Consider the following 17,060-nt stretch of genomic DNA (forward strand, 5'->3'; position numbering starts at 1 on the left):
TTTTCTTTGGCCGGGGATCAATTTTATTGTGTATGTGGGGGGGGGGTTGATCCCCGGCACCCCTCCGTTAAACCGCACACTGAATAGGAGGCACTTGAAATTAAAAGTATCGGTCTACAAAGGCAGATAACAGCAATGGGACACGTGTCACCCTATGATAAAACCAGTGATATGCCGTAGACTATAAGTTTACGTATACATGCGTTGTCTACACGTAATCTACGCGTAGATTACATTGGGTTGTAGTTTACATAGACTACGTAGACAATCTAAACTGCATTTTCAAGGGTTTCATGAAAGGAAAGTGACATTTTCAACTATATTGGTTCCTAACGAAATGAAAAGAATACTATTTACAACAAAATTTATCTTCTTTTCTATCATCAACTATGGAAAAACGAATATAAATAGTATGCAAAGAAAACAACAACAGATGGCAGTCGCGACGCAAGGGTGGTCTATTTCCCATAAAACACTAGAATATTTCATATATTAGGTTTCTTCCTAGGTGAGAAATTGTTCGAATTTTAAAGAAAGAGTATGAGAAGTTCTCTTCACACATCAGCAACTGATACGCAGTATAATTTTCTTTTAATTCCACGACGCCCTTCGCTAAGTTATCACCTTTCGTCATGTTGTTTACATAGATTACGTAATCTACGTGTATAAAATAGTCTACGTGTAGAATGTAGACTATTGTTGTTTACGCGTAGACGCACATCACTGGATAAAACTGCTTGGGGAAATTGATCTATGTTCAAGTTGACGATTGGTCTGTAAGACCTTGTATTTCATGAACCACAAGTGCTTATAGGACCAAAGCTCGGTAGATACGCCAGAACCAAAACACTGAACAACAATGATATGAAAATTATCTTATTGTTCAAGCCTCCACTAACTTGTTCCTCGAGAGTATTTACATGAAAATATTGCCAGTGCTTTCCAAGCAGATTTGCTATCCACACATCTTACCATTGTTCAGCGGGCCAAGCGGACAAAAAAACGCCTGGCCTTGCAAACCCTTCCCCCCATTCCGCCCCATCGTTAACTCGACATTCTTCTGTTTTGTGTTACCGAAGTCATCAATTTCCTCCTCGCTTGACAGACCATTAATTTTGCTCACATTCAGCTACTGTCTCCGCAAACAACAAGGCTTCTTTTTCTGATTTTTCCTCTTTGGAAGCGCGGGATACGCAATCATCCAAGTTGCTACTCTTGCTTGAAAGAAGGCCCACGCTGTTTCAACACTGTGCAACAATGATGTCGACAATCATCTCCATCCTGACGCCAATCTTGATGATTGATGATGATTCTCGGAAGCGTTAATGCTATCCTAGAACCCATGATGTGTTATACATCAGCAGATTCCCTATCCTTGAACTAAATAACAGATCCGATAAGGAATTGCGACGACCCAATCACCATCCCAAGAATAGTAATTTTAATATTTACTATAATACTCTTATTGTCTACCTGTATTAGCATTTGCCTTTAGCAGTGACGTTTTCTGAAAATTTGACCTGGTTTACCGCAAGAATTCTTATTTATTGTCCCGGGAAACTCTGGAGCTAACGAAATAAGTCTCTGCACAAGTAGTGACATGGGACGGCTCTACCAATCAACACGTGAGAGGGAACGGACTGCAGTTACCAGCTTCCCCCACGCACTTTCTCCCCTTCTCTGCCGCTATGCGCGGTCTTGCTCTATAGATTCCCAGGATAGAGTATAGATGTATTAGAAATAAAACACCAAACAAGTGAAACAGAAGTCCGACATTTTCCGGCAATTCCTGTCTCCATAAAATTTCCCTTTTTACCTAAAATTGGACCTATATTTCACTGCACTTGGGGAAATTTCCCTTCATGTAGCAACAGTCTCTGCCAAGCGCCTCACAAAAAGCAGGAAGGAACAAGCACTTTTCTTCTGCCGACGCTATTTTCAGCGGCAAAAATGATAATTATTATCAGGGGTCTTTCTAAGGAAGTTAAGTTTTAAGTTATGATTTACCACCTTGCATCTGCTTTTGTTTGAAAATTTTGATTTTTCTCAAAATTTCAGTAATGGCTTTAGCCCCATCAGCTTCCCCTCTGCCTACGCCACCGTCCACCACTACGTTTTGTAAGACAACCATATGACGTCCCCCATTAAGCAGTATTCAAAAAAGTTTATTCCGGGCAATGGAAATGTGGATTACTTGTTTCAGGGATTAAATTATCAGACAAACAATAAACGAGTTCTGGTGTCTCGTTTATCGTCGAATCAATCAAACCCCAAAAGAAAATTGCCATATTTTTAATATTGTAATGCGATTATAAATTAATGTTAAGTTGCTCACTAGATGGCAGTGGGATGCTACTGTGCGAAGAGTGTAGTCATGAGTATGACACATGAGCTGGCACAGCCACAAGGCCTGGAATTTTTGCATACTTAAATTGTGTTATTTTGTGTAATAGTCAAGTTAATTCAATATATTTGTTACAGTAAACAATTTAAGCATTTATTTGTTCGCTCAGCACAAGATAACTTGGAAGTTATGTCAAGTTTTGAACTGGTGTATACAAATGATATATACCCCCTCGTACCTCCCCAGGTATATTGCGCTGTTAAGGTGAAGATGACAATATTGTTATTCGAGAATCCTTTATTTTCGATTTCATAAGAACATCATTGGATTATTCAGATGAGTGATGCCGCCAAATCTAGGTGGTGAAAACTAAGATCAAATTGCCATCACTTTAAAGCTAGCGGTAATGTCAGCGCCCCCACCCCGTTGATACCTAGATTACCCTAGGAGGCACTTTATGCAGCCTTCGTTAATCTAGCTCCTTGAAAGTCCTCTTTAGCTATATTAATGGTGAAATTTAGCTCTTTTATGCACACCAGGTTTGGCAACACTGCCAGGATGGCCGTAGGAGGCAAGGAGAAATGCATTACGCTTACGGGACCATTATTTTATTCGTTCTCTCGGGAATATCAAACATCCAATGTCGTCAAAAAGTACTTGGACGGAAAAGGACACGTTGAACTATGTCATAGTAAAAGGAAAAGACGAAACTCCCATTTGATTAGCCGTAATTTGAAGTTGAATTTGATTTCCCATAAAGAACACATGGGATTCTGTAAATACTTGTTAATCATATTTTTCAAACATCGTGTCTAGCTTACTAATCAACTTGAAGAACAGTTGGCGCTTGCAAGATGGAGAGAAAATCATATTCTTTCGCACACTAAACCCTTTTTTAAATAGCAGTGCCCAATCTGACGATATTGAAATAAATGCACAACTGGTGCGTAATTAATTGTCCCTCTTCGCCTTAAGAAATAAACACATATTTCAAATTCAGAAACACTGTATACTTAAAAAGTACGAAAAACCATGTGTATACTAACAAGTAAGTATCATTTAAGTGATGATATTGGAACATTCCGCGACTCACACTTTGGGAACAACTGGTATAATCCGAAATCATATACGAGGGACAGTCAAAATAAATGTTAATTTGTATTTTCTTACGTAGTACATGTATGCATGTAAAGTTGCACAGGTTTGCTTCATTTTAGCATAGACAGGCTGATTCACATGTACGAGTATTTTCAAGTGTGAGATTCAATTTTCATTTGGCTTAGAATGTTCATAAGGTTTAGGCTTCGAGAGGGAAAGAAACCACTGCTCTTCGCTGTGGCATGAGTGTGCAGGAGGCGCCATCTTTAAAATGACAAAAATGGTGTTGTGAAGCTCACATGATCAGTGTTGCCGCCTTGAGATCGTTTTGTAAATAATAGTCGTTACCTCGTGTAAATTTGAGTTGTCTACAGTCTGTCCTGTGATTCTTATCGGTCTTCTTAAGGTATTCATTTGCTTCTCTCTCGTACAATAGACTATTACGGAAAGAAAATTAGGTATTTCAGAGAAACAACCAATGAAAAAACGATCCTGTAAGTTTGATGAAAAATGCAGGAACCAGATCAGAATATCATGTTTCATATTCTACCACCTAATCCAAAAACGAAATGGTTCGACACGTTTTTCAAAATTTCAAAAAGTAGATGTTAATTTGAGAAGTTACAAGATAAATTTCATGCCCTCAAACTTCGAATGTTTTTTTTTCCTTGAACAAGGTTAAAATAGCATCCAAGTTATTAACGTGTGGTCAGTACGACGAACGCTTTGAAAAATACGAGAACGCTTTGATCTTGAGATTATAAGAAGATTGCTTTTTGACTGCTCGGCACAGCACTAGGAAGTATTTAGGGAGGGTGCAGGGGGTCTCGCTCGACCCCCCACCCTCGAAAGACTTACCATGTACTACAGGTAACAACTAATTAAGTAATGAAAATATACTTGTATAGCAATTGTTGAATAATCGATGGTTATAATTTCCTCTGAACTTATTGGAAGACAAGGATTATATTGGGATCATACGGCTTTGACGGACCGTAGCAAAGACTTATGCTTACAAAATACTGTTTATGATATAATATAGTAACTTTACATTACGCCAACTGGATCTAACATGTTTTATTCAATATGTCTTCAATTCTTCATCTATTTGACAATAATTTATTTGCCAGGCCACTTGTTTTTATGCAAATTATGCCGATCTTAACTACAGGTATAAGCTAGATAATGAATACGTGCTGTTATATCTATATTATTTTACCTATACATGTAATAATAATATAATATTAATCAATTAATGTATTTTACTTAGTAGTCATTTAATAAAAAATTAAATTATATTAATTTAAACACTATTTTCATCAATATTAATAATATTTCTGAGGCACTTGGTTCGAACCCCCTCAAATATATTTCCAGATACAGTAAAACCTCGTTAATCTGGACTAATGGGGGATAAATTGACCGGTTTAACGAAAGTCCGGATTAACTGAAATAACCTAAAAGAACAGTAGAAAGTGCATTAAAACTCCGTTTATAGCAAACGAACACGTTTACTATGGTGTATTTAAAGGTCATAGGCCTAAATACACTATACAGTACAGTAAAATGTAAATCAATATGACAATGCAGTGCTTCTAGCCACATTTAAAACCTTGCATTATGCTGTTTTTTTCTTTTTTGGCCTGTCCGGATTAAGCGAAGTAGTGCTTATCGGGATCCGGATTAACGAGGTTTTACTGTACTTGGCTGGACAGTAGCTAATATTTCAGCACTTTGGTGGTTCAGTTTGCTGGAATACTCTTCTCACCCTTTGTACGCATCCGGGTTCCACAATCTTGGGGCATGAGGCTTTCCGTGGTTTCTTTAGTCCTTCTTCCTCTTGTGTAAGAGTCTGTTGGCCTCTCGACCGAGGATGAAGCAAGATAGATTTCATAAAGTCTTTCCTCATTCATCCACACTGACTGCAGCCGCATCAGTACGCTGCGAGATCCCTACAAGCAGCACATTTCTGGAATCTTCATACATTCTTGAATCGAAACTTTGCAGCTCACTGTCCGCCAAGATTGCTCAAAACTATTTCCAATATCTTCCTCTCGTTTCATCTTCTGAAGATGAAGCTCTTGTGAAGTTTCTTTGAAGTCTTCCGCAGATATTAATTGAAGAGCTCATCACAATTCTACGCCCCGGATGAGAAATGGTTCGGACACCGCCAAAAAAAAACCGTGAAGGAATCTCTTCCTACTGTTGGTAGCCCTCAGATCTTCCTCTGGAAGTGACTGGCCATTATTGGATGCAACAATGGAGCCTTGAGGTTGAGGACTATTTGACAGGCGGTGAAGCGGTCAACAGTTTTGAATCCCTGCCTACAAGAAGATTCAGCTATGTGGCCCAGATGAGTAGCAGCATTATGAAGGGAGTTTCATTAATAGCAGTTAAACGAGATCCTACAGTCATTTTTCCCCTGTTTAGCGCATTGATATCTTCTGGAGAGTTGTTGAACACAGTGTCATAACTAGGGAACGGAACTTTATGTGCTAAAAAACTCAGAAATATTTATTTTCTTATGTGTCATAAATGTTGAAAATATGTGATAAAAACAGGAAAATATGTGACAAAAATGAAAAACATTTGGTAACAAAAACAAAATATTACATGCATTTTAACAGCTGAAATCAGTTTCTAAATGCTTACCTCCTAGCGAGCTATTTTTTGGAAGAATTTCATTGAATCACCATAGTTTTTCCAAATTCTCCGCTGTAAATCTGTGACGATTATCTCTAAAAAGCATCTTATATTGTGAGAAAGACCGCTCCACGTCACAAGAAACAATTCTTGCATATTTGAAGCACGAAATGCCACTAACGCTGAAGTTTTCCAAAGCTTCCTCTTCCTCTACTTCAGCTTCCAAAACACGTGCAATTTGGCACAAAGTTTGAAAACCTTGTTTCTTCCCAAAAAAATTCTGTATATTTTGACATTAGCACTTGTGCGTTAGATCCAGTGGTGGGGGTAATATTTTCCCCCAATAGGATCGTAGGCGAGACGCCAGAAGTCTGCCAGCGAGCGTGTTCAAAGACAAAACAAACCTAGAAATCTCGATATGAAAGAGGTGCGGAGAATAAACATTTTTCCTTCGAGGATTTCGAGGTAGATGAAGCCAATAAGTGATTTTATGTATTTAAAATAAAAATTCGAAAAATATGTATTTACATACGGAAAACTGGAAAATATGTGTTTTTATGTAAAATAAAATTTGCTGTGTTGACATATAAGGCTATGATCAGAATTTTGGCAAAAACGAGGGTCTCTATCTTATAGCAGAAAAAACATTTAATTACCTAAAGTTCCGTTCCCTAGTCATAACCATAAGTAACTGTCTAAAACCGTAGAGTAATACTTAAAACTAGGGCGAAAGCAAATGCATATTTAATCGTTTTTGGTAAATGCATGTTTACGTCTGTGTGTTGGACGTATTGTGTTCTTAATAAAAGAAGTTCCTAATTCCTTCCATAGCAAGGAGATGACTTCTTTCGTCATTCTCACGGAAACATTCAACAACTACTCTTTGTGATTTAGAACTGTTTATGAACTTCCTTATGAACATAAACATTAGCCTTGTCACTGTGAAGGACCTTTCATTTAATGGAAGCGTCACACTGTAAATTGTTCGCGACAACCATTCATAATGCGCAGCTCTTCATGGATGTATCCGATTAAAATCTTGTGCAATGGCATGCAAACTGCTCTTCCTAGACATCACTTTGATCTCGCTGCATTACCGATGCGCTAAACAAATTTTAAGGCATTATTCTAACACTTCGAAGAGGAGCAAATTGGTACAAGAATTCAGTCATAACGTTTTACTCGTTAAAGATACATAAAACAAACCTTCACCATGTCCACATTTCAAAAGCTTCGAGTCGTTTCTCTTCATTTCTTCTCAATGTCCAGGTTTCTGCACCATATAGTGCTACACTCCACACAAAACATTTCACTAATCTCTTCCTTAGACCTATGTCCATGGGTCCACAAAAAACATTTTTTCTTCTATTGAAAGCTCCTTTTGCTATTGCGATTCTCATTTTCACTTCTTGGTTGCAGCTCATGTCACTGCTTATAGTGCATCCGAGGTACTTGAAGCTATCCACTTGCTGGATTCTTTCACTGTTTGCTCTCACATTAATATTCCTTGGTTTCCGTCCTATAACCATTGCCTTTGTCTTCTTTACATTAATCTTCATCCCATACTGCTCACAGCTGCTGTTTAACTCTTCTAACATACTATTTATGGTTATTTCATCCTCAGCGAATAATGCCATGTCATCAGCAAATCTTATGCAGTTTATTCTTCTTCCTCCTAATTTGACACCTCCTGTGCCCTGGAAACAAGTTTTCACTATATCTTCTAAATAAATATTAAACAAAGTAGGCGATAGGCAGCATCCTTGTCGTACTCCTCTTCCAATTTCACAGCCTTCTGTCATTTCGTCTCCTGTTCTCACTTTAACTTGTTGATTCATGTATAAGTTGCTTAGAAGTCTTCTCTCTTTCCAATCTACACCAATTTTCTTCAGAATTTCTAAAAGTTTAACCCAATTCACTCTATCAAAGGCTTTCTCCAGGTCTACAAATACTACAAACACCTCCTTTCCTTTCTCTAAATATCTTTCCCCAATGGTCCTCAGTAAACCAATTGCATCCCTTGTACCTCTTCCTTTCCTGAAACCAAACTGTTCTTCCTCTAACTCGCCACTGACCTTCGAGTATAGGCGTCTGTTCAGAATTCTTAGAAGAATTTTTGCCGAGTGAGATATCAAACTGATTGTCCTGTACTCAGAACATTTTCTGGCATTGCTTTTCTTCTGCAGAGGTACCAAAACAGTCTCCGTGAAATCTTGTGGCCAATCCCCTTTCTCATAGATTTCATTGCATAAGTGCAGTATTTCTCTTTTTCCATCTCCCAGGCATTTGATAAGTTCAACAGGAATTTCATCAGTGCCCGTTGCTTTCCCATTCCTCATTTCTTTGAGTGCTTGCTCAAATTCTTCATTCAGGATATAGTATCCTTTCTCATCGTCAGGCACGTCGTCTTCATTTTCTACATTCAGACTGTCTGGGCGATTCTCTTTCTGGTAGAGCTCTTGAACGTACTTTCCCCACACATTCGATATTCCTTTTTTATCTGTGATTTCACATCCTTCCTCGTCTTCTATCATCCACATTGTTTTCCATTTCTTCTTTTGGAAGCCCAAGCAGTTTACTTCACGATACATCAAGTCATACCTTCCTCTTTTTTCCAGTTCTTCAATTTCTTCACATTTTTGTTTCATCCATTGTTCTTTTGCCCTGTCAGTTTCTCTTCTTAGCTGGTTATTCAGTATCTTGTAATTATGTCTTCCCTCTTCTGTATTTACATTCTTCCATTTTCTCCGTTCCTCCATTTTTTCCAGCATACTTTCAGTAATCCATGGTTTCTTTGCACTTTTCCTTTCCCTGTAGCCTATTGTTTCATCCACTGCCTTCTGTAAGCAGCTTTTTATTCCATCCCACATCTCATCCTTATTGTTACAACTAGCTTTAAACTTATTATAGTTTCCTTGGAAATGTTCTGCAAATTTTTGTCTTTCGTCTTCTTCCCTTAGCTTCTCTAAGTGGGGTTTCTTGCTCACCTGGTTTTGGGTTATCTTCTTCAATGTAAGAAATTAGCAAGATGTGGTCTGAATTAATGTCAGCTCCTGGCAATGTCTTCGCATTTTTCAAACAATTTCGAAATCTTTCTTGTACCAGTATGTAATCTATCTGGTATCTTTTACAATCTCTTGGACATATCCAGGTGTACCTCCTTCTCTTATGTTGTTGGAACAGTGTGTTTCCAACAATTAGGGAGTTTCTTTTACAGAAATTTACCAGGCTTTCCCCTCTCTCATTTCTCTCGCCTAATCCATATCTTCCTACTGTACTTCCATCCTGCATTTCTCCTACTACAGCATTCCAATCACCCATTACGATAATGCACGATCCCTTTCTCTCTTTTTCCATCAATTCCTCTATCTTCTCATAGTTTTCCTCCACTTCTTCTTCTGACAACCCACTATGTGGCATATACACTTGAATTAACACTAAGTCTTTCTTCTTTCCTTGAAGTTTCACCATTATAATCCTGTCATCCACATAACGCACTGCTATAACTTTATGTTTCACACGTGGTCCTAGCACTATTCCCACACAACGGTTTCCTTGTTGATCACCTCCAGAATAAAACATCTTGAACTCATCACTCACTATTTCAACATTTTGTTCCCTCCTCACTTCTGATATTCCCATAGCATCTACTTTGTTTCTTCTCATTTCTGCCTTTAAGTTTTCTAGCTTTCCCGACTGTAACAGGGTTCTGACATTCCACGTTCCAATCCTTAACCTTACCTTCTGTTTGCTTCTCTTTTCTCCATCAGTGTCCTTTGTCATAACGTGTCCTTCCCAGGACAAGGATTAGAATCATATCGCCCCTGTTGAGGCAGAAAATGTATAAATATACATAAAGCATTAGGTTATCTATTTACTTAATTTTGATTTGAAATGTAAATTATTAGCTACCAGAAGGCAATAGAAAATTAGGAATAAATAATAATAATAATAATAATAATGATAATTGACATTCGCAAGTACAATATGTACAAAATATCCATATAATATCCATCCATAATGTCATTAAATGTTAATAAATATTATAAATTTTATTGAAAATAAGGAATGCAAATACTTAATCTAGGCATTTGATACAAAATATTCATAATAATCATCATTAATATTATTAAATATTGTAAATATTACTAAATATAATGTCCTCAAAAACCTAGTCTAGGCATTTAATACAAAATATCCATAATAAACATCCATAATGTTATGAAATGTTATTAACTAACTAACTAAACTAATTCTCTAGCCTTCTTAAACCCGAAGGTTCATGGCTGCAGCAACACAGGCTTTCCATCTGTCCCTATCTGGAGCAAGATCTGTATACTCTTTTTCCATCCCTACCGATTTCCTTTAGGTCCATCTCAACGTTATCCCTCCATCTTCGTCTTGGTCTTCCTACAGGTCTCTTACCATCAGGTTTCCCAACAAGAATCCTGTAAACTCCTCTTTCCTCTCCCATTCGTGCCACATGGCCTGCCCACCTAAGTTTTCTTGATTTAATTATTCTAGTAATATTTGGACATGAATACAAATTATGAAGATCTAAATTATGTAATCTTCTCCACTCACCTGTCTCCTCATCCCTTTTAGGTCCAAATATTTTCCTAAGGATCTTATGTTAGTAAATATTATAAATATTATAAAACATAACGTAGATATGCAGAAACCTAGCATAGGCATTTAATACAAAATATCCATAATAACCATCCATAATGCTATTAAATATAACGTCTTCAAAAACCTAGTCTAAGCATTTAATACAAAAAATCCATAATAAGCATCCATAATGTCATTAAATGTTATTAAATATTATAAATTTTATTGAAAATAACGAATGCAAAAACTTAATCTAGGCATTTGATTTGGGAGGGCCGATCGCTCTCCTCATGGATTCGCGCCCGACCCATTGGACATACGGGAATGATCAAAAATATGTATAAGAGAGGGAGAGAAACTGTAAACAATGTTGTATTCAAATTACATGACAGAAAAACACCTGTGACGTAAATGCTTGAAGACGAACACGAGTGGCGATATCAGTCCAAGTAGAAGCTCTTAGCATACATTATAAAGAAAGACCTCAGACGCAGTGATGATATGTCGCCTAAATAACGTGGCGTGACTTTCGACTCCTGAGATATGGCGTGTGTGTCTTCTGGTGACGAAGTGCTTCCTGCCAGGTGACGAATCAGCTCCTAATTGGTGCCTCGCGTGTGTCGACGGCCACGACCTCTGGTTTCCTCGAAAAGCCCCGCATTGGCGTCGCCGCCCTTCCATTGTTACCCACAATTCCCATTATTTGTAATCCGACAGTGGAACAAACACCGAACGTCCATTAATGACTATTTTCTTTTTTCACCTTCTGTGTCGTTTCACAAAGGCATACACAAAAAATGACATCCAACGAGATACCTCACCTCACCTGTATTTACCTAAAGTTTCAGATGCAATACTGAATGACCATTTTATTCGCTGAAATAGTAACAGCAGAAGAACAAAACAAAACAAGGTTGCTCTGACAAGAATATGTTAACATTTGGAGGCAGGTTATAGATAGGGACGTGTAGTTTCCCTAAATTTGTGTTAATTTGTACTGCAATTTAGTGTTATTCATCGCGGTTTAGGTCAAAATTCGGTGTTATTAATTAAAATCCGGTGTTATTAATTAAAATTCGGTGTTATTAATTAAAATTCCGTGTTATGAATTAAAATTCGATGTTATTAATTAAAATTCCGTGTTATGAATTAAAATTCCGTGTTATTAATTAAAGTTCGGTGTTATGAAATAAAATTCGGTGTTATTTTTACATGCATTTTTACTGTTCATTCTATGCTTAAGATTTTCACATTGTTTTTGTTGTGGAAAATTCAGACAAATTTTCGTTTTAATGACAGAAAAGAAATTATGGCTTACTTTTGTGAGAAATGACCAAATTGCTTCCATTTGGAAAACTATTTCATCTCATCGGCCACTAAATATGAACTGTTTATTGAATTATAACACCCAAATCTTTGAACACAATCAAACACATCACAATTCCCTAACAATGCCAAAAAATCGCTCTGTAACCTCAAAATACCGTTTTGTGTACATACACATACAAGCCCCCGCAAATGTGAATTTCGATCAAAAGAGTTTCAATATTAATAGTTTTTCAATCGTTTTCGCTCTTTTATGTATAAACTGAAGTGCTAAAACAGTCTGTGCATTGTAAGAAGAAAATTGAAATAAGTTCACATTCATTGCCTATTTTAATGCCTTTTTTAATTTTAGGGTGCCTCTAAAGTGCCTATTTTCGTAGTTTATAGTGCCTTTTTAATTGCCTATTTCAGAGGATTTTAGTGCCGATAAATCGGCACCCTACTAATGCCTGAGTCGGGATAGTGATCGTGTTGAGTTCAGGTGAGCATTGCTCAAATACTTAACGCACCTGTGACATGCCTTAAATGATCATCGTTTCATGTGGAAGCATTCTCTAGGCAGCACATTTGCTATGGTCATTGCTATACTCTTTCCAAAAAAGGAGACATTTACCAATTTCTAAAAAATCCGCCCAGACGCCGGACCGACACCTAAAAAGGAGGACGTCTGGTCACCCTAGTAAAGATGTGGCAACACTTTCGACTGTCAACCATGACACACGCTGTGGTTTCAGTAGGATGAGGACACCTAACATGTTATTCGTTACAAGCAGAATATGTGGTGTTTTTTTTATTTCTTGATGGAATACCCATATTTACATTCCATCAATAGTCCATTATGAAGCTCACTATCAGACTAGCTACATGCAAGCAACTGTATGATATACAATGTTAAGAACTGTGATTTGATTGATTGATTTGCTATATTTATATATATATATTTGTGCCACTTTTGGCCAATTTGCGAAGATGGGGATGAGTGATGATATGATGAAAATTGATGAATGGACACTCACAAGCATCCATGCCCAGGTCGGGATTCGAACCCGGGACTCCTGGCGTCGCAGCGCGATGTAACTGTGTTTTGAAGGGGATTATTTATTTGCAGGGGAAGTACACTTAAGCTTACAATTGTCCTTCTAGTTATATAAACTCATGAAAGCCATGATCAGTTGAGAGCACCAGGCTAAAGTGGAGAAGGGTTAAATATTGGACAACTGTGATAGCAGGGGGAGACACTATCAAAGGGAAGGCTCTCACACAGCAAGTAAGGGGAGAGGAAATGGCCTCGTGGGCAAAGGAAGTTAAAGGCAAACTATTCGAGGTTGGGATGCGTAGGGGAAGAAGAGCACGTAGACCAAGGCACACTTGAACTCGTTAAACAGCGACTAGAAGATGTCGTGTCGTCGGGGGAGAAGGGGGGGCCACCACGCCTAGAAGTTACGCGGGAAATATACTTTTTAGGGGATTTCGTTCCGACTCTCGACGAAGATATAGGGGTCGATGAGATAAAAATAGCGATAAGGAAACTGAAAAAGGGGAAAGCGGCAGGACTTGACTCCATTGGGGCGGAATTTTTTAAAGCCAACGAAACTGACATTCATATGGTGGAAGCACAAAGCAAACTAATGGACAAGATTTTTAAAGAGGGGTACTTTCCGAAGGACTGGGCAAGCTCCATAATCTGTCCTATTTATAAAGGGAAAGGGGACAGAAATGACGCAAATAATTTCAGGGGCATTTCTTTATTACCTATATGGAGTAAAATTTACACACACATCTTAAACCGTAGGATCCAGAAATGGACAGAAATATTCGACAAAATCTCACCACTACAAGCGGGCTTCAGGAAAGGGTACAGCACGGTAGACAACATATTCATATTACAAACACTAGTACAGAGGAAAATTAAACAGAAGCGGGGGAAATTATACGCATGTTTCATTGATTTTGAAAAAGCATTTGATAAAGTTCATAGGGAAATTTTGTGGGGAAAATTGTATGAGAAGGGAATGTCCGCGCGCATGATCAGAGCACTGCAAGCAATATATGCGAGGGTAGAATTCGGAGTAAGATGCGAAGGAAACCAAGTCTCGGCACTGCAGCCTTCGCTCAGGGGACTGAAACAAGGATGCATCCTATCACCAGTGCTATTTTCACTGTTCATAGATTGGGTAGCGCATGAAATTAAAATGGATCAGGATTCTATCCCATGTATAGGAGTGCAAAGTATACCAGTCCTTATGTATGCAGACGACATAGTCATCTTGTCCGAGACAATAGAGGGTCTTCAAAGGGGCATAGACAGCATATATGAGGGGTGCATCAAATATAAAATGAAGGTAAACATTAAAAAGACAAAAATCATTGCTTTCAAAAATGGCTACATATTTAGCAGACAGGAGACACGGACGTACGGGGGGGATTTAATCGAGCGGGTTAAAAACTTCACATACCTGGGGGCATCACTCTCCATGACAGGGAGTTGGACACACCACATAAGGGCAAGAAAAACCAAAACAAAATTTGCAATAGAACAAGTCATAAGGACAATAAACAAGGCACCTCAAATGCCTTTCCCGGTCATTCAAAACCTCTATTCATCAATAGTCTTAGGTACATTAAACTATGGAATAGAACTGTGGGGGTTAAGGGGGGACAACACAATAATTGGCATACAAACAGAATTTTATAAGAGAGTAATGGGCGTAAGCAGAGGCACGGCCAACTGTGGGATTCTTAAGGAATTGGGACTGAACAGAGACACGGTACAAGCACGGATGAGGGTTGTTAAATATTGGATGCGATTATCACAAGAGGGCCAAACTACGCTGAGGGGACAATGTTTGGAAATACAGACAAGGGAGGAAAACGTTTCCAGCTGGGGTCTGGAAGTGAAAAATCTCTTATATAATAGCGGAATGGGTTGGGTATGGGAAGAGGGAGGAAGGGGGGGCATCTCATCAGAAAATCAAATCAGAAACAGGTTACTCGACATAGACAAACAAGAAATAATAGCAGACTGCCAAACAAAGACCTCAATCAGGGAACAGTTAAGAGTAAGAGAATGGGGGAAAGCGAAATATATCCAGGTGGTGGGAAAAATGAAAGAAGCGCGCTGGCATGGTTCAGACTAGGGGGATGGAAACAACTAAGAAAGATAAACGAATCAGGGGAAACGATATGTCCTTTGTGCGAGGGGGAGGAGACGGACAAGCATATCCTACTGAACTGCCCTTCTACACGTGACCTAAGGGACAAATGGATGAAAAACTTAACAGGGAGGGAGGTGATAGAAGTGGTAGACGACAGAATAAAGATAAAGGAAGCGGGGCAGCAAGTGGGGAAATACCTGGGAGAAGTAAGAGAACGGCGGGGGAAAGCTATTAGAGAAGGCAGCGAAATGAGTGATCATGCTCCAGACGAGCCATCTTTATAGTGTAAGTGTGTGTAAAGCAAAATGTAGGCGTGTTTTGGTGATAGTGCAGGAAAAGAGAAGTGAGGAGAAAGACTGGAAGAAGAACTGCCGAGGGAGGGGTAGAATGTGTATATAGGTGACAAAGTAAGAGACAGCTTAAACGAAAACTAAATGTAACAAAATAGTGTAGAAAAATCAAAAATATGTAGTGCGTACAGCCTATGGCTCGCACAAAAAGAAAATAAATCTATCTATCTATCTAGACAGTGTAACGGTCGGATTGGCCATTACTGGTTTTGGTATATTGTAATAATTAATTGCTGGCCAGCTACAAGGTGTAGGGTTAAGTAATATGTTTCCATGAGTGTACTTTTATGTTATTATTGCATGTAAGTGTATATGCTTATTGGATTGTGCTTTGCTGGAAGTTAGATTCCCCTGTTTTTTACCTCCCCGGTTGGGGGAGCTAGCTGTCTTACAAAAGACCGTTGGTTGTGGAATTTTCCAACGCTACGGGGTCCACGTCCACGGACGTTTACCCCGACTATAAAAAGAGCCAGTGGGCTTTAGGAAAAAACAGTGTTTCCCCATTGATCGACGGCGAGGAACGTCTCCTCAAGTTTAGTCCACTTATGGTGGCTAAACTGGATATAACAATGTAGCATCTGGTTATGCCAGCCCCTGTTGCTGTCCTAAGTCCCCTTTTAGAAAAAGCCTTGAATATGTGGATATTTCCGTATTGAATAATTGATGCCCAAAAGAAGGAGTGAAGGCGTAAGGAAACGCATTTGTAACGGAATATCATTTAAGCTGAGGATAGGCCCACCGAGATAGTTTTGCTAACTCGGTGGTAAGGGAAGTGCCGATGGTTATGCCATAGGTGCGCAATTATATTGATTTAGAGATTTGTTAATTTGGTCTATGCAAGACACACATGGAAACGCTATGTAAAATATGTATATATATAACTGCGTATAATAAACCAATATATCCTACGAGAATGTTATAATTTCAAGAACTACGGTACTGTCCATTTAACCAGTTGTATATTCACTTGCTGTACATGCGTAAACGGACCAGGGACATAAAAATATAAATTATGTGAAACCCCCCCTTTTGTAATTCCGGCGCAAATATAATCTGCTCGCTTGGCACCCAGGCTGAGGTGAAAGGAGAGATTGAGGGATTAAGACAGGAAGTAATCCAGAGGGCCGGATAGAAACGAGGGATAGGGGGGCCGACGCTTTCAAGAAATAATTATGGCTGTATACAATCCCCATATGAGATTTAAGATTTATTTTCTTATTGTGCGAGCCATAGGCTGTACGCACTACATAGTTTTGATTTTTCTACAATATTTTGTTACATTTGGTTTTCTTTTAAGGGGGAGAGGGACAATTTCCCCTAGGTACTTCTCTCTGAGGCAGCTGGAAGCACTGTTGCCAACTTACCTCTTTTGAGGCCAGATCTGGCTCTTTCGTGCACTCGCTTGGCTGTGAACTGTGGCACCCGCCCCCTGCCCCACTATGCATCACTAGCCCCGGACATAGACCAACTTTTGCCATGCGTATACATTTTGCACGTGACGTGATATTATTATTGGCTGCGTCGTCTCATCCC

This window comes from Lepisma saccharinum, chromosome 20 (assembly GCF_977018435.1).
Source record: "Lepisma saccharinum chromosome 20, izLepSacc3.1, whole genome shotgun sequence".
In the NCBI taxonomy this organism is placed as follows: domain Eukaryota; kingdom Metazoa; phylum Arthropoda; class Insecta; order Zygentoma; family Lepismatidae; genus Lepisma; species Lepisma saccharinum.